The sequence below is a fragment of the Marmota marmota genome, unplaced genomic scaffold (assembly GCF_001458135.2).
Source record: "Marmota marmota marmota unplaced genomic scaffold, marMar, whole genome shotgun sequence".
NCBI classification, from domain to species: Eukaryota; Metazoa; Chordata; class Mammalia; order Rodentia; family Sciuridae; genus Marmota; species Marmota marmota.
This window is the reverse complement of record NW_026000185.1, coordinates 4049522-4072419: the sequence shown is the minus strand read 5'-3', so window position 1 is coordinate 4072419 and position 22898 is coordinate 4049522. Positions and strand designations below refer to the sequence as shown.

Below are 22898 nucleotides of genomic sequence, written 5' to 3'. Positions count from 1 at the left end.
GCCTTCCCTTCTCTTCTCGTGGCCCATGTGCCTGCTTGGGTTAGGGCCATCTCAGAATTCCAAGGGGAAGAGAGGAGGGACTGCAGGAATTTACCCTGAGAGCAAAGGGAAGGCTTTGCAGTGAGTGCTATGAAGACATAGTGTTTGCCTTCCCCTCTGAATAAGCCTGAGATCAAAAGCACGGTGTGGGCGCAGGCCTAGACGCACTGGGGATGGGTGGGGACCAGCAGGAGCACAGGCTCTTTCTGAAGGAAGCCCCAGCTTCTCTGCTCACCAGATTGGCCATGCTGGGCTGTGGTCCTAGTGGGAATTGTGTCTGTCTTAGCAAGAAGGGTCAGAGTGATGGATATTTAATGTTGAGGTTTAGGTGTTGACAAATTTTCCATAAATTGTTTTAAGCAGAGCATATTTCAAATACTGCATACATCTAGGTCCCTTGGACACCCTCAACCCCAGCTTGTGGTCTTCGATTTTGACCAAGCAGGCTCAGCTCCAGATTCCTGAAAAACAGGCAAAACTAAGGACGAATGTGCCTGCGGTAGGTAGATGGACTAATCCATCGCCAAGTACGGAGCACCTCCCTCCTGCCCAGCCTTGCTTGAGATTCCAGCGAGGGCACGGAAGTGACTGGACGGAGTGGGGGGTCCTCAGGGTAATGGGTGCAGAGAAAATTGTATTTGGAAAATTGGTGCAGGAATACCAGAGGGTCCTTTAGGATATCACTGCTGTGATATGTGATTCCAGCAACGTTTCTCCTATTTTGAGTCCCTGATGGGGAAAATAATGAGTACCAACACAATAAATTTAAATAAAAGGAATGAGCTACTGTGCTATTTTAAATGTGACTCCCTGTGATTTAGAGAGACAAGCTGATAAGCAAGATGCATGTTTATTTTGTGTGATGATCTCTGCTGGCTTCCCCACCGCCCCATCCCCTCTGCCCAGCCCTACTTGTGGGGGAAGCTCTTAAGTGAGTCTTTACTCCAGAGGTCTGTGTGCCTGGCCTGTCCGCCTGTGGCTCCCCACGCCGTTAAGTCTGTCCTGGGTACAGAGCCTGCCGATGGGTTTGAATATTAAATGTCAAACTCCAATACACAAGCGAGAGATTTGCAGCTACCAGCAGGTCCCTCCCACGTCCCTAAAGCTGCTGGGCACTCTCCTTTTTGATAAGCGGCCTCATTTCACACATGTCAGATTACCCCGGGAAGCTGCTGATGGCGGGGGTGACGCGGAAGGTGGTGTCCCGCGGCTGGCCCCTTTCCTGGAAAGCGGTGCATACGGGCCCGGCTCAGGAGGGAAGCGTGTAGGGCCGGCTGTTCACAAATGTGAAGGTTACTTCAGAGAGCTCGGGGAGCGTTTTGTCAGTTTTGTTTGCACAGAGATAGGGAGTGAAGGATTATGATCCTTGGCGCTGATAATGTCCCCGGGGCCACCAGCTAATCCACAGGACACCCGATGATGTAATATAGCCATTTTATTCGCACATTCCTGTGTGGTTATCAGAGAAGGCAGGGACGGGATGAGAAGACACAGCCCATTATCACCAGACACGCTCCCCCTTCTCAGGAGGAACCGGAGCCCGGGGGCTTCGTGGAGTCACAGAAGCACCGTGCTCCACAAAAACACACGGCCTGCAGGTGGCTAGATGCTGTGGGCAGGGTCATGAAGACCCCTGGTTCCAAGCCCTCCCATCCATGAATCTGGTCAACCACGAGCTCATCCCTGGTGCTCTCTGGTGAGGTCCCTGGTGCTGAGTTCAGTGTTGGGCATTCAGAGAAGGAGGAGGGCACACAGGTGGCCATTTCTTCTGATGCCTCCCTTTGCCCATCTGTAAAATGGGTGTTAAAGTAGTCCCCACCTCCTTTCAGGGTTACGGGGTGACTTTTTAAGAAATGTCTAGCCCATTGCACACACTCAACATTAGCAACTAGAGGTGCCTAAGCTCACGGTCCAGAGGGAGGCCAGACAGGGTGACCGCTGAGAAAGCACAGGAGATCTGCTGTCACATGGGGGCTTAAATCCCAGCCTCACCACTTCTTGGTGGCCTTAGCATCACTATGACCTTGGGCCTTTCACGAAACCTCTCAGAACCTCAGTTTCCTTATCTATAGGATGAAACTGTGATAGTGTCAGCCCGGTTCTGAGCAGTAAGCTTAATACCCCTCCTTGCCTGAGGTCACTTTCCATCCTGAGGTGCTCCTGGGGCTTAGAGAAGCCTGCCTAACTCCCCAGGTGCAGGTAAACAGTGTACCCACAGGAAGGGGAAGACAATTGCCAATTTATTTGACAAATTCTTGTTTTGTTTCCACTTTCAGAATAATCAGGTGTAACAGCTGGGAGGCTTGATGGCTCCTTTCAAATTCCGAGAGAGAAAAAGCATCTGAACTTGGCCTCCAGCTGAGCAGGTCCTAACGGGCTCCGTCAGCTTGGTGCATCCACGACCGACCTTCACCCAGGGACCTTTCTTGTGGGTTGCCAACAGTGGTTATTGAAAAGTAAAAAGACCCTTAGCATTAATTCACCCTGCCATGTTCAAGGGAGTATCTCCCCAGGTTAGTCTGTGAAAGGAAACAGATCCTAGTGAGTTTACCTGGATGGAAAAGCAGTCTGATATTTAAATGGATTGCTTCACCCTTTGGGTATTAATGGAAATTGGGCTCACAGATGACCTGAGGGTCTCTAGCTTAAAGAACCCAAAGGGGAGTCCTGGTGGTGCACCAGAGGCCCTGTAGGAGTGGGAGAGAACACCTTCCCCATTCCCTCAGGCTCTCTCATCCTATCTCCCGCCCTCTGTCTCTGAGCCCAGGAAAAGTGCATCTGCCACCGCAACGCAGTCTGATTTGCTAGGAAAGCTCTCCTGAGCAGCGGTGCTGGTGGCCAGGACTTTACAGGAAGGAGCAGGCTGAGCACTGCAGCAGGAAGGAGGAAGCCCAGGTGCCTGAAGCCCAAGCCCAGGGCCCATCTGAATGGCCGCCCATGTCCTCCTGCTAGCCAGGGCATCTTCCCTAGGAGATGGTGTTGAGCTTTAGGAACACGATATCTCCTGTAGGGGATAGTCCAAGAGCATTCAGAGGTGAAATCATTGCTTAAGGGAGCCTCAACCTAATCAGCGCATTGATCCACTTGACTGGATTGGCTGGGGGTGACCGTGAGCAGGTGGGGTGTGGCTGGAGGACTGGGTTACGGGGGCGTGCCTTTGGGGTTGATATTTGGTCCCTGGTGAGTCGACTGCTCTTTCTTTCTCCTGAGCCACTTTCCTCTGCCACACCCTCCCGCCATGAGGTTCTGCCTCACCTGGGTCACCAAACAATGGACTTGGCCGTCTACAGACTGAGACCTCTGAAACCATCAGCCCCCCAATAAACGTCTCCTCCTCTAAATTGTTCTTTTTGGGTCTTTTGGTCACAGTGACAAAAAAAAAGCTGACTAAAAACATGATAAAATGACATTGTTGCTAAGCAGCTGCAATTCACCGGGCAGCCCAAGCTGAATTCCTTTTCACGTGTGAATTCATATCATCCTCCACTCTTCTGAGGTGTGCCATATCTAGAGTACAGCTGTGGAAATCAAGTTTCAGAGAGGTTGGGTAACTCCCCCAAAGTCACCAAGCCCACAAAGGGTAGAGCACAAATGAGCAACTGTGATGCCAGATTCGTGGGACCCCAGTAGACCTCCAGGAGCGGAATCCGATGCAATCACACAAGAGTCTTCATTGCAAGCTCAAGCCTGGACTCACAACCGTTCCCAACGCAGGGTCCCAGGGAGTGAGTCCCGGTCCTTTGTTCAGTGAGATTTTATAGGTTTTGGGGGGATACTCTCTGCGTCACAACATCACACAGCAAGTCATTCCATACCGCGGGAAAGTCAAACAACAACCCTTAACACTGATTGGCACATTCACTGGAGGGAACAAGGTGGGTAGGGGAGATTGGTTAGTACAAGAGGTGGTTCCTTTGAACTGATTGGTTTAGGCCACGAGGGGTGTACGTGCTGAACTACATGGTTTCCCAACATGTTATCAACCACCATAGACTACTGGGGGCTCATCTGGCATCCCAGGTATTTTCCCTGTCTCATGCTGATTGCTGGTTGCTAGGGGGTTGCTAGGGGTCCTCACCTAGCCTGACTGAGTCAGGGACACCTGGCGCAGCAGATCTCTCCTGTTATTTACAGACAAACAACTCAGCAGGGTGGGTATGTGCCTAGGAAGGCTCTGTGGGTTTTTCCCTTCCTTAGGACAGGCCTTGAGGTAGAAGCTGCTGTTATTTATTTATTTTCGACAATGGAGTCCCATCGGTTTCTCCAAACCAGGGAGGAGGCTTCAGAGGCTGCATGAGAGGGTGGCTTCCCAAGCCTCTGTCTCTGCCTCATGCAACCAGGCCATCCTCTCCCCTGTGCAGTTGGTCTCCTAAAACACAGATCCCAGGCTGTCCTTCTCTTCCTCAGACCCCTTCATGCTTCCCTGATGACTCCCTGCCGGAGCTGGGACTCGCTGCCTGGCAGTGGCTGAGGCGCGGCTGGGAGTGTGCTGGTCCCACCAAGGACATGGCTCCCCCTCCTCCCCACTGGGGAGGGGAGGGCAGCAGTCTCTCCGAGCTCTCTTCTCAGTATAAGAATGGCATTAAAAATACCCACCCCCTCCCCTGGAATACCATTTCAGCCTTGAAGGAGAGGGGAATCCTGTCAGTAGCAACAGGGGTGATGGCCCAGGAAGAACCCTGCGTGGTCTCACCAGTGGGAAATCTGAGAAGGTTTATCGCGGAAGCCAAGAGTGAAATGTGGTTTTTCAGGGCCCCGGGGTGGTGTTGTCAGAGATGTTGGTCAAGGAACACAAAATTTCAGTTAGGAGGAATAAATTCAATTGGAGGTTATGATAACGGTACCTAAGAACAGAGTGTAATACTTGAAAATTGCCAGAAGAGTAGATCGTATTATCATCACCCAAAAATTACCTGGGGTCATGCATATGTTAATTAGCTGGATATAGCCATTCCACAATGTACACCTATTTCAAAAGGTCACATTGTACATCGTGAATATATAAAACATTTTGGTAAGTACCACAATCAAGGATGGGCTGTACGTACCGCCCAGTGGGTATTGCGTGCCTACGGAGCCTGAGGCTCCTGCACAGGTTTAGAATTGATCCAAGTGGCTCCCTCCACCTGGGCTCCTCTTTTGGAGCCTTGTCCATACTCCCCTCCCATACTGTGGCTGCAGAAGATGCTCATGGTGACAGTTTTTCCAACCCATGCCACTGTCACCAGGTACATTTCCACCTCCACCACCACCACCACCACCCAAGTCTGAATGCATCTGTCCTCAGTCTCTCTGCCAGAAGCCCTGGCTGACTGTGCCCTTCCAGTATTATTAACGTGAGATGGCTTAGGAAGTGGTCTTGGAATTCCTAACAGTGCCTGGCACCAGGTTTTAATGGGAACTCACAAAATGCCAATGGTTTAATGAGTGGATGCACACGTTCCGTTGAACAGAAGTAACTTACGTTATGTTCCCTCTAAGAAAGAACACAATAGCGCCTCTGAATTAGTTTTGAAAAAAGTCCTTGAGGATTAGACATAAAACCTGGAAACTCAGGAAAGCACTATTTTCTTTTCTTTTTTTTCTTTAAGTTGTAGACTTAGATAATATCTCCATGTATTTTAAATCTGAAAGAAATTATGCATGCCCCGACTCTTAAGTCTGTGCAGAATAACTCAGCCTTTCCTATGCATGAATTCTGTATTTTTGATGGGTGGCCCATGATATCAAAGAAGGGGACCATGCTCAGAAATGGAAGTTTGTTTTGTGGATTTTTTTTCTAGTTTCTTAGCTGGGATTTTTGCACTGTTAGGATTAAGGACTATTAGACGATGCAGATTTTATTTAAATAAATCCTTTTCTGATTTTTGATGACTGTGGCACTTTAGGGTAACTTAGAACATTAGGAGATCTGGTTCTCATAATGTTGTTGTGAAAATTTCAATTAAAAAATACTACATAAAACATTTGAGGGGTGCAGTGCCTGGGGTGGGCAGGAGGTACATGGAAACACGGTGCCTTCCCATTTTGCTGGGAACAAAAAACTGCTCAACTGGATAGTGTGAGGGCCATGAAGGTAGCTCAGTGGCAGGGTGTGTTCTTAGCATGCTCAAGACCCTGGGTTCAATCCCCAGCACCACCAAAAATAAATAAAATTAATAAAAGAAAGTGCCTGAAACAGGGTTAAACACCACTCTATGAAAGCCAGTATCTGCGTCTTTCCCAGCTGAGTCTAAAACATGAGGCGTCACCTCCTACAGGTTGCTAGCACTTATCTATCAGTCATCTGCCAGCATTTTGTGAAGCATTATGCATGTACCATTTCATCTAGTTCTCAGAGCAATCCAGTGCCGTGGGTACTGCTGGCCACTTGTCTGAAGATGATGCAGAGGCTCAGAAGGGACCATAAATGTGCCGACATCAAACACAGAGGAAAACCAGCGCCCAGGTTTTGCTTACTGTAGGTCTTGCGTTCTTCCCAGTATATGGTCCTGCCTTTTGTGACAGCACCGAGGATAGAATTTTTTTTTTTTTTATTTCTCTGGAAACTCCCCATGTTTCCTGTAGCTCTGTGAGCAGCGTTTGTTCCTCGTATGAAATCAGGCTCTAAAGCAACCATCACCCTGAACAAACCTGGATGGAGTCCCACTTTGGGCACAGGACTTTTAATGGTTACCTGACATGACTCTCAGACCATTTACCAAACTTCTCACCACTTCACCCTGGTTTTACGATTTTCTTTCTCCCACATGCAGTCCTTGAGTGCAGTATTGATCTGCTTTCTGCCTAGCTATTTTTCCTTCATTTCATTCTCTGTTTCTCTGGAACATTGTGCCAAATGGCTGGTTGCTCTTTGCTGAACATGAAGGATTGGCTATCAGCAGTTTTCTTTTCTTCTGAAACTCAAGGCATTAAAAAAAAAAGAGATATCCCCTTCTGACCAGATGGGTTTTCTGCAGTTTTGTTCAATGACTCCTGTGGAAATGTACATTTTGGGGTCTCTTTGCTCTTGTTCTTACTGACTTCCCCTCTTCTGAAAATGCACAAGAACCAGGTCATCCATAGCAAGTAAAAGGGAAAGAGCATTTTCAAAACAGGCTGGTCCAATTTCATTCTGGTACAAATAAGAAAATGAGGTACAGAGAGAGAGAGAGAGAGAGTCAAATAGTACCATCAAGACCAAATAGCTAATAGCTAATAGTAGGAATGGGACCAAAATCCATGCCTCTTTTAGTGATTATTGTGTGTGTGTGTGTGGGGGGGGGTTGTTAAAGTCTTCTATTTTCTTTTTTTAAAAAAATATTTATTTTTTAGTTTTAGGTGAACACAATATCTTTATTTTGTTTCTATGTGGTGCTGAGAATCGAACCCAGTGCCTCCCGCATGCCAGGCGAGCGCGCTACCACTTGAGCCACATCCCCAGCCCCAAGTCTTCTATTTTCTAAAACATCAAATTTAGGGGAAATTTTAGATGTTAAAAAAAAATAATAATGTAACAATACATCTTTGAAAAGTGCCCTCAGCCGCTAGGAAAGTGATACATTATTATCAGCACCGTCTCTGCACTGTCTGTGTCAGGGTGTCCCCCATGGGGGGAGCAGCCCCTGCAGCGGGGGGGTCTGCAGGGTCTGGGCTCTCTGTTCCTATCCGGGAAGATAGCCGCCCCACGCCTTCCTTGATGGTGTTACCATTTCCTTGAGATTACATCCTCGGGTTGATGAGACCAGCTTGGATTTTTGTGTAGTTGGGAGACCTTTCTTGGGTTGAAATGAATTCTGATAAGCTGATTATCTCTCTGAGGCAAAGACGAGGTCCACATTTCATAGCTCCGCTCCTCTCACTTTAGGGCCGATTTTATTCTGAGACATCTTCCCGAGGAGTCTGAATTAAATAAGGTAATAAGGTACTCGGGAGCCCAGCACATACTGAACAGAGTTGTGAGAGATCCTGAGACCTGCGGAGTGGAGGATGGGCTCTCCTCTGCTCCCGTTTCCTTCCTCCTCCTGGGGCAGGAGGCTGCCGGCTCCTTTCTTTTTCTTTATAGAACAGTGAGTTATGAAGCTCAGAAATNAAAACACTCTTTTGCTCGCTCTCTCTCTCTCTCTCTCTCTCTCTCTCTTTCTCTCTCTCTCTCTCCTCCTTGTGGTCCGGTGGATGCTGTTGTGGATTGTGGACACATTCATCTTGGTAATAGGAATGGAAAGCTACTTTTCATTGAGAAATAGATTCAAAGTAAAAGATGATTAACGAGCTCCGGTGTCATGCACCCCCGATGATGTGCCTTGCATCCCGGTCCTATCAATCTGTCTACACCGCCACCTCTGGTAGCTTTCTCGTGGCTCTCTCCGTTCTGGGTGGATCAGGGTGGCTGAGCCCCCAACCTACCTGGAGTCCTGAAGGAGGAGGAGGACAGCTGTGAGGACCTCAGGACAGTCTCCCCTCCCCGGGAGCCCTGTGCCTAGCCGGCAGGTGCAAAGGCCCGGAGCAGCCAACCACTCGGGAGGAGGTGCATTCACCCGCTCTGTCTGCGAGGCCTCTCTGTGAGCCTGTGGTTGTACCTGCTTAGTGTCTCAGTCCAGGGACAGAGGTCCACTCCACAGAGCTAGTGAGGAGATGGGCCATGACCAGAGTGAATTGGGGAAGGGGTGTCCACTGTGCAGTGGCCTCCCATGGATGCAGGGCCATGGTGACCCTCGGCACCTCCAAGCCCCCTTCTTGCTAAAGCCCAACAGTGTCACTCATCTTCCGGGCATCTGACCTCTTCCTGGGGTGGCCCAGCATGTGATGTCTGTTTGGAATGGAATATTCTGGCTGCGAGCAGAGAGCGTGGTGATGCTATTTAGACCAGGGTTCACGTGCGGGTTCTTCGGTGGAAACTGCGTCAGTACCTGACCTTGGAGTATCATGCTTCATGTGAAAATAGGTGCCGTGGCTGCTTCTCCTGCCTCCTCCTCCTCCTCCTCCTCCTCCTCCTCCTCCTCCTCCTTCTTCATTATTATTATTATTATTATTATCATGTTTTTTACATCATCTCTGTATAAATCCACACACATATGTCTCTAGTGGTCACAGATGGATACTTACTGAGTTCCTTTAAGTGACAATATTTTCTCTTGCTACTTGTCTCTTTGGGCCAGCTTCAGCTTGGTAGGAGCACTTGCTTGCAATTTAAGTAGATACAGATTTCTGAACACCCACAGAGCCATATTTTAAGGTCTCTCCTGTATTATGCCATTCAGTCATTACAAGAAGACTGTAATAGAGTAATTTTCATTACTTTTGCATGCGGGAATTGAGGCACAGAGATGGAATGCAACTCACCCTCGGTCACACAGTTAGGAACCACTGTAGTAGGGATTTGCACCCAAGGGGTTTGACTCCCAAGGTTAAAGCTGTTCCTACTTACACATCAGCATCTGTTTGAGAGTGATGGTCTGTCCTCTAACTGACTTTGTAAAGCTGGACATGGGGTAGAGAGAGAAGCTGGGCTTAGAGAATGGCTTTGTAGGGTAGTTTCTGAAGCACTGCTCAGTCTGGGCGCCTTGGGAGGCCAGAGGAAAGCATGGTTTCATGCTAAGTCATTCACTCACTGAGCGTGGTTTTGTCTCAGGGGCTGTGTTGAGTGCAGACTGCTCCCTGGGGAACTGAGCCCTCAGGTCCCAGTCTTCTTGGGTCACTCAGTCAGCAGGAGTGGCAGGTGCTGATCATGTGTGTATGTTGTGCTGTGTAATCACAGCGGAGCTGGGCAGGATAACAGTGGAGCAGAAACCCGTCAGGGAGGAATGGCTGAGGAAGCCCTCTGTAGCGTGTGGGGTCCTGTGGTCTGGGGGTGACGGGGAAGACACTCTGTGGAGCTGCTTCCTGACTTTGGTGCTCACACACTCTCTTCCAAGAAGTGAGGCCCAGGACCCTGCCAGAAAACTGGAGTAGTACTAAAATGAGAGGAACAACACAGGAACAACTGGCGTAGTACTAAAAATGAGAGGCAGAAGAAATGTGGGGTTCAAGCATGAGCTAAGAGTCACACGGAACTGGATTTGGATCTTGGCAGTGTTGATCACAAGCCCCATGACCTGGAGCAAGTTCTTTAAGATTCTTTAATATAAGGAAGAGCTGTTATTACAGCCCTCTAGTGCAAATGTCAAGTGTCTGTCATCCCAGCAACTCAGGAGGCGGAGGCAGGAGGATTCCAAGTTCAAAGCCAGCCTCACCAACTTACCAAGACCCTGTCTCTAAATAAATAAATAGATAAATAAAGCCGGGGGTGTAACTCAGTGGTAGAGCACTCCTGGGTTCAATCCCCAGTGCCAAAAAAAAAAATAGTCTAATTTATCCTCATCAGAGGGGAACAGTTGAGTTCATATCTCTAGGAGCTTTTGCAAGTAAAGTTCAGGGTACATGGCAGACAGCGTCATGTGGTAGCTACTATTATTATCCAATGCTAATTGTATCCTAAATAATTTATATTATCTATATTTAATTAACAATACAGCTGTTATTATTTTTATATTAATAATATAGCTATTACTATTTGTATAAGTAATTTATGATTCTAATTGGATTTATATAAATCTATGGATAACGCTAATTAGTAAGAATTATATTAATAATGAATTAATAATTAGTATATTAATAATGGCTGTATAATTATATATTGTAATGTTTCATCATGTAATATCAATAAAATATTAGCAATCCAAATAATAGATGTATTGCGAATCCAAATCTGTTACTTGGTTTGTTATTATCTTGTTAGGCTGGATCCTCGTGAGCCTGCGTGTGAGTCTATGTAGGTCTTCACATCAGAGGTGGGCAGACTTTTCTTGCAGAGGGCAAGTAGTGAGTCCTTGAGAGCTTCTGAATCCCACCCTCTATTGAGTTGAGCATAGAAGCTGGGTGGCGAGTGCCCACGGCCACATCTCTATAAAGCTTTATTTACAGACTAGTGGGCTGCGGATTGGGTTGGACCCGTGCCCTGGTGTGCTGTCCAGGCTGCGTCTGCACCTCCTGGCACAGTTGCAGGGCATCCAACCCCCACGCCGCACGGCTGGCCCTGAGTTGTTCTTACCTGGGTAACTCAGTCCCCAGACCTGGTGTCAGTCACAGTCACCCAGAGGCCAGAGGGGCAGTTTCTTGGGAAGATGACTCAGGATCTCTTGTGGATCTGAGAGCAGGAGACTCAACCCGGCATCTGAAGGGGAGGGACAACAGCAGGCCTCTGTCCTTAGAAAGGCAGATGAGGCTGGGGCGGCACGTGGAGAGTCGTCCCCGGCCTCCCTGCTCCTAACGGAACTTTTCTCGGCCTCCAAAAGGGACACAAGCTACTTCAAGTGCGTGGCCTCCCCAGTGGTGATTCACAGCCGAAAGCACAATCCTCTTTCTTCTCACCTCATACCCAGGGAGTTGTACAAGATTGAAATAATCCCGTCTTGTGTGTACATTTCCTTCCAACGAGCTGCGGTCCCCTCCTTTGAATTCCATGTGGAGTCCTGTGTACTCGGTGGGAAGATGATATCCATACTCCTTAAAAATCTCCCTGGAGTTCAGCTTCCCTTTTCATGCCGGGTCTTGCTCAAGTTTGGAGAAAACTAGAAAGAGCCCGGCTGCCTTCCGCACACCCTGTTATCACTGGGAGGTTCAAATACCGTCTCCCCGAGAAGGCTCAGCTACCTCTGCTCTCTCTGGCCTTGAATCTGAGAGTCTGAGAATTCTTTGGCGTGCATACGCGGCCGCCTCCTTTTGACAGACAGTGCAAATTAAAAGATCCGGCGTGGCCCAGGAGCTGGGGACCCAAACTTGCCCCTTGGGTTTTCATTTACAGTTAGGCACTGCAGAAACAATTATTGCTGACAGGGACGCAGAGGCTGGTGGCAGAGTGCGTGTGACAGGAGGCTCATGCCAACCCGTAATTGGGAGGGTTATTTTTAATCAGAACATACCCTACAGCCCAAACATTAGAAATCTCCTGTAAGGCCAGGCAGGAAATTAAACACACCAACAGTGAGGCTCAGAGGGGGTGCCACGTGGGGAGTAATATTGTTGGGCTCTTGAAGGGCCTGCAGCCTCGGAGAGAGGAGCACATCCTCGAGAGGGAGGTTGGAAGAGACCCTTGTGTGATACAGCCACAGAGACCATGCCCAAGCCCTTACTGGACAGGCAGGCACAGCCAAATTAAATGCAGCAGACAGAATAATTGACATTTATTGCATTTATAACAGGTGGCAAGTCAAATACAAGCCGTGGAGTAGCAGCTACAATTGTGTTTCCCCGGTAAGAAAGGAGCCCCCAGGGGTTCCATTTTTTCAGAAGTCTTTTGTGAGCAGCTACCAAGCACCCTCAAAAGGTGCAAGTTTGGGTCCCCATGCTGCTGTGGGCCCTGACACAGGGCCATGACAGCAGCCTCTGTCAGGTGAAGGGCTGTGGCTGGCTGAGAAGGTGTAGCCCTTGCTCCTGTGGCTAAAGAAGCAGGAGCGCACAACTGCCCGGAGAACCGGCTTATCTGGCGAGCAGCTTCCCAAAGCTGAATGCCTAGGAGAAGTGATTGTGAGTCCTCGTCGGCGTCCAATACCTGTGTGCCCTGTCACTAAGGAGATCGGTAAAGCTCAGCCTGGGGCTTTGGAGGCCCTCACAATCCCGCTGAGAAGGCAGACCTGGTGACAGGTGTCCCTCTGGAATTCGTGCCCAGAGGTACTGAGTTCTTCCCTGTGCCTAGGAGGGTCAGCCAGGGCTCCCCAAAGATGTGAAGAACAGCTGCCCCCTCTCCAGGCAGGAAACGAGGGACAGAGGTCCAGGGAGGGGACGCAGCCCACATAACAATGGGTGTTTCATGTTTGCCTACAACTACCGGCTGGCTCTTGGGTTTTGCTCTATGCAGCTTAGTCACTTAGAGGCAGAAAAACACTTTGGGGCAAAGTCACCACGTGAGCCAGGTGTCCAATGTGGGGATGGAGTGGGGACCCAAGGAGAGTCTGTGGGAAGCTCCACTCCTCAAGTTCAAGGTATCCTGAGCTGTTTTGTGTGCAGGCAGCTTACGCGTGCTCACAGTGGCTCTCCTTAGAGAAGCAGCCACAGATTCACAGGCCAATGACAAGTTGGTTTTGAGGGAGAGCTCACAGGTCCTGCAGCAAACGCAGGGACACACCGAGTCTTCCCAATTTTCTTTTGTATCTTATTTATTTATTTGTTTTAAACTTGTTTTAATTAGTTATAATGACAGTGGAATGCATTTATGCACTTTGATGTATCATACATAGATGGGACATGATTTCTCATTTTTCTGAGTGTACGTGTTGCAGAGTCGTATTGGCCGTGCAGTCACATATGCACACAGTCATAATGTCTGCTTCATTCCACTATCTTTCCTATCCCCACATCCCCTCCCCTCCCCTCCCATCACTTCCCTCTACGTAATCTAAGGTAACTCTCCCTTCCCTAGTGCCCCCCACCTGCCTTATTGTGAATTAGCTTCCACGTATTAGAGAAAACATTCCAAGCTGACTGCAGCCCATGGGGTCACTGAGCACAGGGCTGTGTTGGTGGGCGTCCTGGTGTGGGTGACATGGCTGGAAGTCACTGCATTGCTCTGGGAGGGTCTCTAGCTCCAGCGTAAGGAAGACTCCACTTCTTCCATCTCAGGTACAATAGGCATCACCCAACTGCACACAATACCCCCCGTGGGACTAGCCCCATGCCCCTGGGCACCTACAGAAGCGGCTCTGGACCTCTTCATGGACAGTTAACCTCTAGACACCAGAACAAGGGCAGGGGCTGCTTCAAGGTTTGCTCACAGGAAGGTGGAGAGTCCCGCAGGCAGGTGAGGGGTGCCCTCTGAGAAAGAGCCTTACACATAGTTCCTTTGTGTGCAAGCAGCAGAAATCCGGCATGGGACGTTTCTCTCACAGCCCTGGAGAGGGCCTCAGCCCTGAGGCAGGTGGTGGCCAGGCAATCAAGCACCCAGGCAGCTCCACCTGGCCACGCCCTCTCACCTGGGCACCTCACCACCCCCACGGCCCTCTGCCCACCGCTCTGGGTCCACAGCCTCCTTCTGCTCTTTTCTGCACCAGTGACAGACAGCAGTGATCCCCAACTGCTGAGTTCTCTGTGAAGAAAGGGAAGAAACTCAAGAGTACCTTCCAAATTCCTGGGAGGAAATTGAACCCGGATCCGGTGAAGTTTCATTCCTGCCCTGCGTGGCCTGGGCGAATGGAGCCAGGACCCTGAGCTTGCAATACAGTTTCTGGGCCTCCTCTAGACAGAGGGGAGCCAGAAAGGAAAGTGACTAGGCACCCAGGCGGGTCTGAAGTCAGCAGTGGGGTGCTCATCTTGCTGCCCTCCCTCGCCCCCTCCAGCCCTCTCTGCCTCCATCTTTCTTTCTTAGAGAAATGCTTATCGACTGTCCTATGATCAGAGCTATAGTCCCTGGGTGAGTGGAGCCGTGTGGTCCTTGTCCTCGTGGGGCTAACATCTGGACAGGCCAACTTTTCCAGCTAAAACCATAGGTGCGGTGTGTTCTATGAAGGAGGGATACTGGTTCTTGCATCCAGGTGGCAGGGGGCTTCCACAAGGGAGGGGCAGTGCCTGGGAGTTCATTAGATGCCAAGTGGGTCCTGTTCAAGGCCCAGTGGTACAGCGTCCCTGTGGCAGGGGGCATATGCTGCCTTCCAGACCTGGGTGTCCATGGGTCAGGTACACAAGGGCTGGGGCAGGGTACAACCCTCTTGGTCATAAATACATCAGGCTGGAGCCGTGGCCAGGGGGCGAGTCATGCAGGATGTCAAGCTCGGATACAAGACAGGTCCTGAATGAATGGGGAGGCCACTCAGAGAGGTTCTGAGTGATCCAGGAGCACAGTACAGTCACTCCTTGTAAGGATTGCTCTGCCCGCCTTGTGGAGGGATGGGGGGGGCAGGCTGGAGATCCCGCTCCAGTCATCCCCTGGGGACATCTGCAAAGCACTCAGCAGCAGAGTCTGTGGAAAGGAAGCACTGCAGCGGCCAGCTTAGAAAGTCAAAGTTACAACTTAAGCTACATCCTGGCTGCCCCGGGGTCATGGGCATCAGTGTTTCGGAAGTAATTGGGTGGCTATTTTGTGCATCCATTTGGGTGGTGTGCAGAGACAAAGGTGACTAATGCATGAGGCGAGCATTCGCCTCCCTGGTGCCTCCTGTCATTCTGAGGTCCTCTCAACTCTCCTCTTCTTGCAGATCTTTTGCTCTGACATAGTCTCAGTGTGATGAAAATCCATCCAGTTCCACCGGGGCTCAAGAGTCTCCCCGGTTGCAAATTGCTCTTCAGGTAGTTTACAAGAGTAATTGCAAACTCGGGGCCATCTTACTTAAGCAAGCAAATAAAAACAGAAAAAAAAAAGAAAAGAAAACCCAGCATTGCTCCTCTGGAACACTGGGGAGCTTTGTAGGTTCTCGGGGCTGTCTGGTGCTTCTGTTAATGACCGTCTCATTCACACCTGTAACAGTGGTTCTCAGCCTTTGTTTGTTTTTAAGAAACACAACCCACCTAACGGATTTGGCAGATTCTTATTGGTGAAAAGCAGGGACTGTAAAATTTATTTCGTCTGCAGGGTGGACCAGAAACAGACAAAGAGGTATGGGCTTTGGGGTGACATGGACACGCGATTAACCGTTATTACCTGGGCCACCAGGACAGGAGTGCAGGGGTCGGGGGGCTATGCTCAGAGAAAACTTCTTTCTGGAATGAAGGTCAATGTCCTTCCTCAGGGTGAGCACCTTGGGTCAAGGAGGGATCGCTTCGTAGGCTGTGCATCGTGGAGAGCGAATGCAGAGTGGCTGGGCACTGTGCCAGGCGGGAAGGCTGCGGGGTGGGATTGGAGCTGCCCTGGCCCTCCTGGGGGCACAGGACCAAGGCCATGTAGAGTCAGGGAGGATCTTCAGTTCTGCTTCTGATACAGGAATGTGTAAGCAGCCTCGGAGACCCCCCAACCCCAAATTCAGTCAGCTGGGTGGGTTGGTAAAAGCTGCAGAGAGCTCTCTTGGGGGGGGGGGGCTTTGGGCCAGATGGAGGCAGCCCAGGAAGAGAGAGGGATGTGACCAAGGCGTAGAGACATAGCAGTGCCCCACGCCTGCTCGGTAGTTTCATTCAGCGGGATCTTACTGAATGGGAATGCCAAGGGACAGGGGGCCACTGGACAGTGGGGCACGAGAGGGGAAGCTGACCAGAGCTGTCGTTATTTGCAGTAAGTCAGAGGTTGCGTGTGAAGGTGGATCCAGAGCCTGGGAGACATTAAGGGCTCCGTGGGCTACTCTTCCTGTGACTAGCATCCAGATGACCTTCCCGCTGAGGGAGAGTGAATGACAGAAGGGGAAGTGCAGCCACTCGATTCCTAGCTGTCCTAGCTCTTCCCAAATCATGTGGCTGGGGTCTTGTTATCTTTAAGACCTCAGCTCTCCGTGGCCACTTCCTGGATGACACTTTCCTCCATCACCCTCACCCAGGTCTGTCCTCTGTACCGACTGGGACAGAGGACAATGTCTAACATTAAAAAAAAAGGGGGGGGCCAACAAATAACAGTGAACTTTTAGAGAGCACGACATGGTGTCAGGCGCACCGCCACGTGCCTCACAAAGACTCACTTTGCGTGATGGCCTCAGGGCCTGTGGTAGGTGGCGTGTTCAGCCCAGCTGCATTGGTGTGGAAATTTATGAAAGGTGAAGTGCCTTCGGTGTGTTCACAAAGCTCATAGGTAGAGGATCCAGGGACGATTGGAAAGATGAGTGGGTGGGTGGATGGATGGATGGTGGCCGGAATGATGAATGAATGAATCAATGAGTGGGTGGGCAAATTGTCTCACTGATCTTCGTGGATATTGGATCATGAAGTTGGTCCTTTTTACCAGCTAAAGGTAGTTGAAGACAAGATACAAAGCGAGAGCCTCCTGAACAGTGAACCCCGTGACGGTCATCCCCACCGCTGCAGAGCTGTCTGCTCCGGGTGGCTCTACGGGTCTCTTCTCTTTCCAGTGTTTCAGAACCACTTGATGCTCTCAGATGTTTGAATTTATTGTCACTGGTGACTCACCATATGTGAAGATTATATACATACATTTTCTATCACATTAAGAAAAGAGGCGTATTTCCCTAATATACCCACGAGTGTTGCTTAGAATGAAGCTCTAAACTCATGAATTGCCTTGGGTTTGAACGTAAGTTGCACCCCTACTTGATGAGAGTAGCTGAGTGAGCATTGGATTAGGGTGTTAGAACCTTCCAATCAGTTCTAACTCTGCTGCTCAAGTTTCTCCCCAGGGAACAAACAGGTCATACCATGAAGGTCTTTCACATTATTAGTCAATCTTAATTTTTCTGTTTGGAAATGACCTCTCTCTTGACTCAGACACGTGAGATTTTCATGACCATTTTCAGTTAGCTGATACTTGGTTTGTTGAACATTTGTTTAACATTAATGAGCATGTACCTTACTCCTTCCCAATGGCTGGTGATAGCCAATGGATAGAAATATCCATTTGTAGTTATTGCAAAAGGAAGCTACTGCCATTACTGAGCTTTTGACTATCATATAACTGAGCTTTGTAGAATCCTGCATTTCTGGAGTTGAAAGGAAAGTTTCAAGCATATTTCCTCCAACCTAACTCTGTGCAGGAAAATCCACGGTGATACCTCTGAAATGTCAACATGAGCCTTTCCTTGACACATCCTATGACCGAGAGCTCATGGTGTATGAGAAGAGACCAGCAGAGTGCATCCAGGGGTGGTTCCCCGCTGCCCAAGTTCAAACCCAGGCCCCAAGCTTATGTGGGCTGTCAGAGCTCCTCTCCTTTCCTCAAATTTGAGAAAACAATCACACCTTCCTTTTCAGGGTTTGAAAGGATTTGATGAAGATACATGGAAGAGCTTTGCCATTGTTTTCCTTCTCATCGCTGTCATCATTGTGACATTCACAGCACAGTCAGATCCGTTTCAGAGGTTACCAATGTCACCGTGACCCAAATGGCATATATGTGATGCAGGAGTCTGGTTCTCGATGCTGATGTTTCCCCTTCTTTTCTTCCTTAGGAAACTGCTCAAAGAACTCATGCAAGTGGAACTCACAGCTTCCTTGATCGGTCTCAGCCTTCAGTAAGTGCCACCCATTTCGAGCATTTGTTACATAAATACATCCAATTCTTTGATCGTGTTCTCTATGAAAAGCTTCCTTCTGCGGGCCTATAGTTCCCACACAAGTTTTGCTGTCTGCTGGTGTCTTTCTTTTTTGCACACGGGGTTGGATTCAAAGATGAGAAGGGGGCTTGCTAGGCAGGACCACCTCCCAGGTCCACCCCTTGTCCCTCAAACAAACCTGGGACACCTGTAAATGTCAGCAAGTTTGTTAGCGGGATGGGGGATGGTGACCTCAGATGCATGTTGTCTTCCTTCTGTTCCTTACAGTTTGCTCATGGGGAGGTTTTGCACCCAATTCCACGGGTCCTGAGGCTCTGCAGGTAGAAATACTCGCATACATGGATCCAGTAGCGAGACCACACAACCCTGCAGCCATTTACAAACAATTCATTTTGCTCTTTTTTTTTTTTTTTGAGCCAGAATACGTGATTACTATGTACAAATTACTGCAGAAAAGAAATTTTGTGCCTTGCGATGCCGGGGCAACATTTTAGAAATTTCATTTGTTTTTAGCCAGTAAATACTTTTCCACCGTCTGCCGTTCTCTTTGCACACAGGGACTTTATTTTTGGTGAAGTGCGCGGTGTTTGATTCAATGTCCCCCACTTCTTTCTCTTTATACACACTAGCATTACAGGAAAGCATCAAGAGACTCTGCAGTCAGTCTATTGGTGAACAACTTGTTTCACGAATAAAACCAATCATTGAGCAATAAATATCAACATTTTAAAAGGCGAGCTTATGCAAGCATGTATTTTTTGAGATGTCCTGGGCTTCCCAGGTCTCCGAGACTGTTAGCACCTTCTACTTGGGAGAGCAATGGAGTCTCATTTGATGCATCCCATATATCATCCTTGTCTTAAAGGGGCAAAGAGAATTGGAGGCCAGGGGACTCCAGACCAGGAAGAGGCTGATCAAAGGGGATTCTTGGACTGTAGGACTCCCTTGCTGCTGCTGAATTTGCATATGCAAGTGGGGGGGGGGGAGGAGGAGGAGACTGGAGGAAGAGGTGGCACATGAGCTGTTCCCACATCAGAATGGCTTCGTGTAACCCTGATCAGCTAAAGCTTGTATCACACAGGAGATTAGACACAGGCCTTTGTTCCTAATCATAAAGGAAATTCCATCTCTAATTCCCTACCTGCTGCATCTATCCACTCATGCCTTTGAAGTTCAGGCTGCAGCTCTTTCTGAAAACTGGAGGTTTTGTAAGTAAAAAGGAGGGTGCTGCTTGGCTTGCCGTCTGTTCAAATCCGTTGGGTGTGAAGTTAAATGTGCTTGTTACTTTATCTTGTCCTGTTCCGAGCAGCATCATGGTCTTGGGTGCCTCTGTGGTGCTGGGGCAGGCAGGGGAGAGACAAAGGAAGGAGGGCATCTGTGGCCCTCCCTCCGCCTGCCTTCCAAACAGGATGCAAATTGCTGCTCCTCAGAAAGAAATCCATGTTCCAGCCCTGCTCTGCGGCCGAAGCTTCTTACCTAGGGGAGGCTCTGGTCCCCGAGATAATTAGTACAGAGTTGGAAGGAGCTCCTGTTAATTTGTCTATGGATATGGTATTTCCTATCTACAGCAGCAGTTGTAAGCAAGAGAGAGGGAGAGAAGTATTAATTTGCTACTCCAAACCACCAGCCAGATATGATAATATTTTTTAAAAATTGAAAAAGGAAGAAATAGAAAAGTGCCCCTTGGGGGAGGGGCTTAGGGCTGCTGTCAATCTCTGTGACCAGCAGGTTTCAGTGCTCTCCTGTGGCTGCAGCTTCCCTGGTACCGGGAGCCTCAGTCCACTTCCAGGCCCAAAGGTCACTTCCCCTGGAAGGACAAGTGAGTTCTGGGGGGTGGCTTGCTCACCAGGAAGGCAGGTAACCTGGCCTCTGGGCTGGCTGAAGCCTGGTATTTGCGTGTTCCTCCCCGAGACCACGTGCAGAGCATAGCCAGGTAGAAGCTGCCCAAGTCTCTCTGGGATTTCACTAGGAGCCACAACTGGGCAGTTGGAATCTGCTCATGTCTGACTTTGCACCTGAATGGACACCAGGGGTGCCTTGCCTTGCTTCCAAAATCCAGCCGTCTTCACTATTTGGGTTTTTCCTTCTGCATTGTGGCCCTTTGGACACAGGTCGGCCAATGTCGGTGATGTAGAGTGAACTCGTCTAATCCAGTGTCTGTTTTCTGGCTCTGTACATCTTCATGATCTGCATGCTGAACGGGAGGCTCCAGGTGGCTCCAGGCAGCTCCAGGCAGCTCCAGGGAGCTCATATTCGCAGGGTCATTGGTTGAGTTTAGGCCTCGAGGTAATTTCCTACAACATGTAAACTCAGATTCTGACAGACAGTTTCCCTGCCCTCTCCCTCCTGTCAGATCACGCTCTCTTGGCTTGCGGTATCACAGCTGCGATGAATTCATTAATTGGGCTAAAACAATTTTAATGTTCCTCTTTTCTTTGTCTCGCACCATCCACTGGAAGTTTCTATGATGATAAATACTCTCCCCCCAGGCCTTACTGAAGTATTATTATTATTATTATTATTATTATTATTATTATTCTAATTAGTTATAAATGACAGTGGAATGTACTTGGACACACCATACATAAAAGGTGTATGACTTGTTCTTCTGCTTGTCCATGGTATAGAATCATCGCACTGGTCATACAGGCACATAGGGTAATAATGTCCAATTCAAACTAAAAAGTTTCTTCTCAGGAAAGGAAACGATCGATAATGTGAAGAGAGGGCCTCTAGAGTGGGAGGAAAATCTTTACCACACGCACCTTAGATAGAGCATTAATGTCCAGGATATATAAAGAACTTAAAAACCTTAACACCAAAAATAAACAACAGCAGCAAATAACCCAATCAATAAATGGGCTGAGGAACTGAAGTCTCATTGACAACAAGAATGATCGACCTCTAAGGCGTACAAGGTGTTGGGCTGATGCTCCTGCGTGCACCCTGAAGGGACTGCTGCAGTCAGGCAGGTACACTTGCCCCTCCCCCACAGTTCTGTGGCTGAGAGGGTAGACAAGGACACCCCTTACCTGTGGCGTCCAGTATGGCAACCGCCAGCCAGGTGTCGGCCCTGAGCACTACCTGGTTTTCTGTTTGTCAGGTTCTTTTAACTAATTTAGATTTAGCTGCACATACCTGGAAGCTTCCTCCTGCTTTGCATAGGGCGGCTCAGACCTTATACCCGGGCGGCCACTCAGCTGGTGTAGATGAATTAGGACACGGAGGCATGAACTGCGGCAGTCCCAGTCCCCAAGACCTTTGTCCTTGCCCCTTCTATGTGCCCTGTCCACTGCATTTACCCTTGGTCCAGAACTAGAGGGGTCCTCGTCCCCCAGGATGCTGCTCTAGACAGCGCGCGTCCACTCTGCCTGGGTGGCGCCTGTCACGCGCTGATTGTCCATTAGCACATACCCCCTTGATGGAGGGTATGTCCACCGTAGTGCAGGCCCATGGTGGGCCCTCAGGACTTGTGGGATACAGTGATACTTGGGCAAGGGGATGGATGGGGGTGAAGAGATGGGTGAATGCGTCTCCCCTTCTGGTGGGCACTGTGCAAGTAGAGCAGTCGTTGACATTAGGACAGAGACCAGCGTGGCCCTCCTGACGGGTGTCTTGCTCACCCGTCTCTCTTCTCCAGGCACTTCCGCTTGCTGGGTCTGGAAAAACAGCCTCCAAGTCTCCCTCTGTGTGCAGCCTCCTGTGTAGCGCAGCCTGCTGCACGTCTTCACTAACTCCCGTCACTTCTGGCTCCGCATGCCTGACACCTGAAATCAGACCAAACTCCACTCCTTCACCCACAGACGCTCCTCCCCTCCCAGGTACTCTGGTGTCAAGCTTCTGTCATCCTGAAGAAATAAGCAAGCCTCTGGCCTGGGCCTCCTGGGAGACTTCTTTATGTTCCCTCTTTGGGAACATTGTGCCAGGCTCCAACTGTCTGAGGAACCCTCCAATTGCTCTTTGTGCCTAAAGTCACTTTCCCTGGATTCCCCCCAACAGACCGAGTGAGTAATATTCTTAAAGCTCGTCAGGAATAAGCAAGTCAGTAAGCGAGTCCCTGGATAACACCGCACCCTCTCTCTAATCCCTAAATCCCTTCTATTCCAAGCAGGCGAGTGGATCCATCTCTTGATGTCTAGACATCTCGATTTCCCATTCCCTAGCATCTGGGATATTTGGTATCACCAGCTGGGATGAGCGTCTCCATCTTTTACTTCACACTCTATGCAGATCTCGGTTAAGCCCTTCTGAAAGCAAATGCTCTCTGTGTTCTTTAGTTCCTTGATTGTCCCTCATAGGGCGAAGGAAATGCTAAGCTGGTTCACAGGGTAACGATTGATGGCAATGATCCTCCAGCCTCCGGAGCCGGAAGGGCAGCATGTGGGAAGGGTGAGGAAAAGCGGAACTGCCATCGGGAGGGTGCTCTTCTTCAGCTCAGCAGACCCACCGGAGTCGGGAGGTCAGGAGGCATCGGTGGGTCCATAAGAGACAGCACAGGAGCAGGAATGACAGAGGACATTCCTTTAACCAGGAATGCCCAGGCTGAGGGCGGGTTTGGTGTCAGCTGCGTGCAGAGTCCCGTGCTGTAGACAACACAAAACAGTGCTCTGCTCTTGACCGTCTTCTCGGCCGGCTTATCTGCCTTGGCACCTGACCAGCCACCATCCCCTCCTCCCTTTCCGGTCATTCACACCCTCCCTGTGGGCA

General features: G+C 49.5%; 1 protein-coding gene across 23 annotated transcripts in view; it reads left to right on the top strand.

Moving 5' to 3' along the window:
• The window catches only part of Rbfox1 (RNA binding fox-1 homolog 1), a 1613147-nt gene that overhangs the window by 507389 nt on the left and 1082860 nt on the right, over positions 1 to 22898 (top strand). For all 23 annotated transcript variants that reach the window (XM_048790124.1, XM_048790123.1, XM_048790125.1 and 20 more), the window contains one exon: positions 18087 to 18149. The gene's annotated coding sequence lies outside the window, so the exon portion shown is untranslated. Of the gene's footprint in view, positions 1 to 18086; positions 18150 to 22898 lie in introns of those variants that run through there.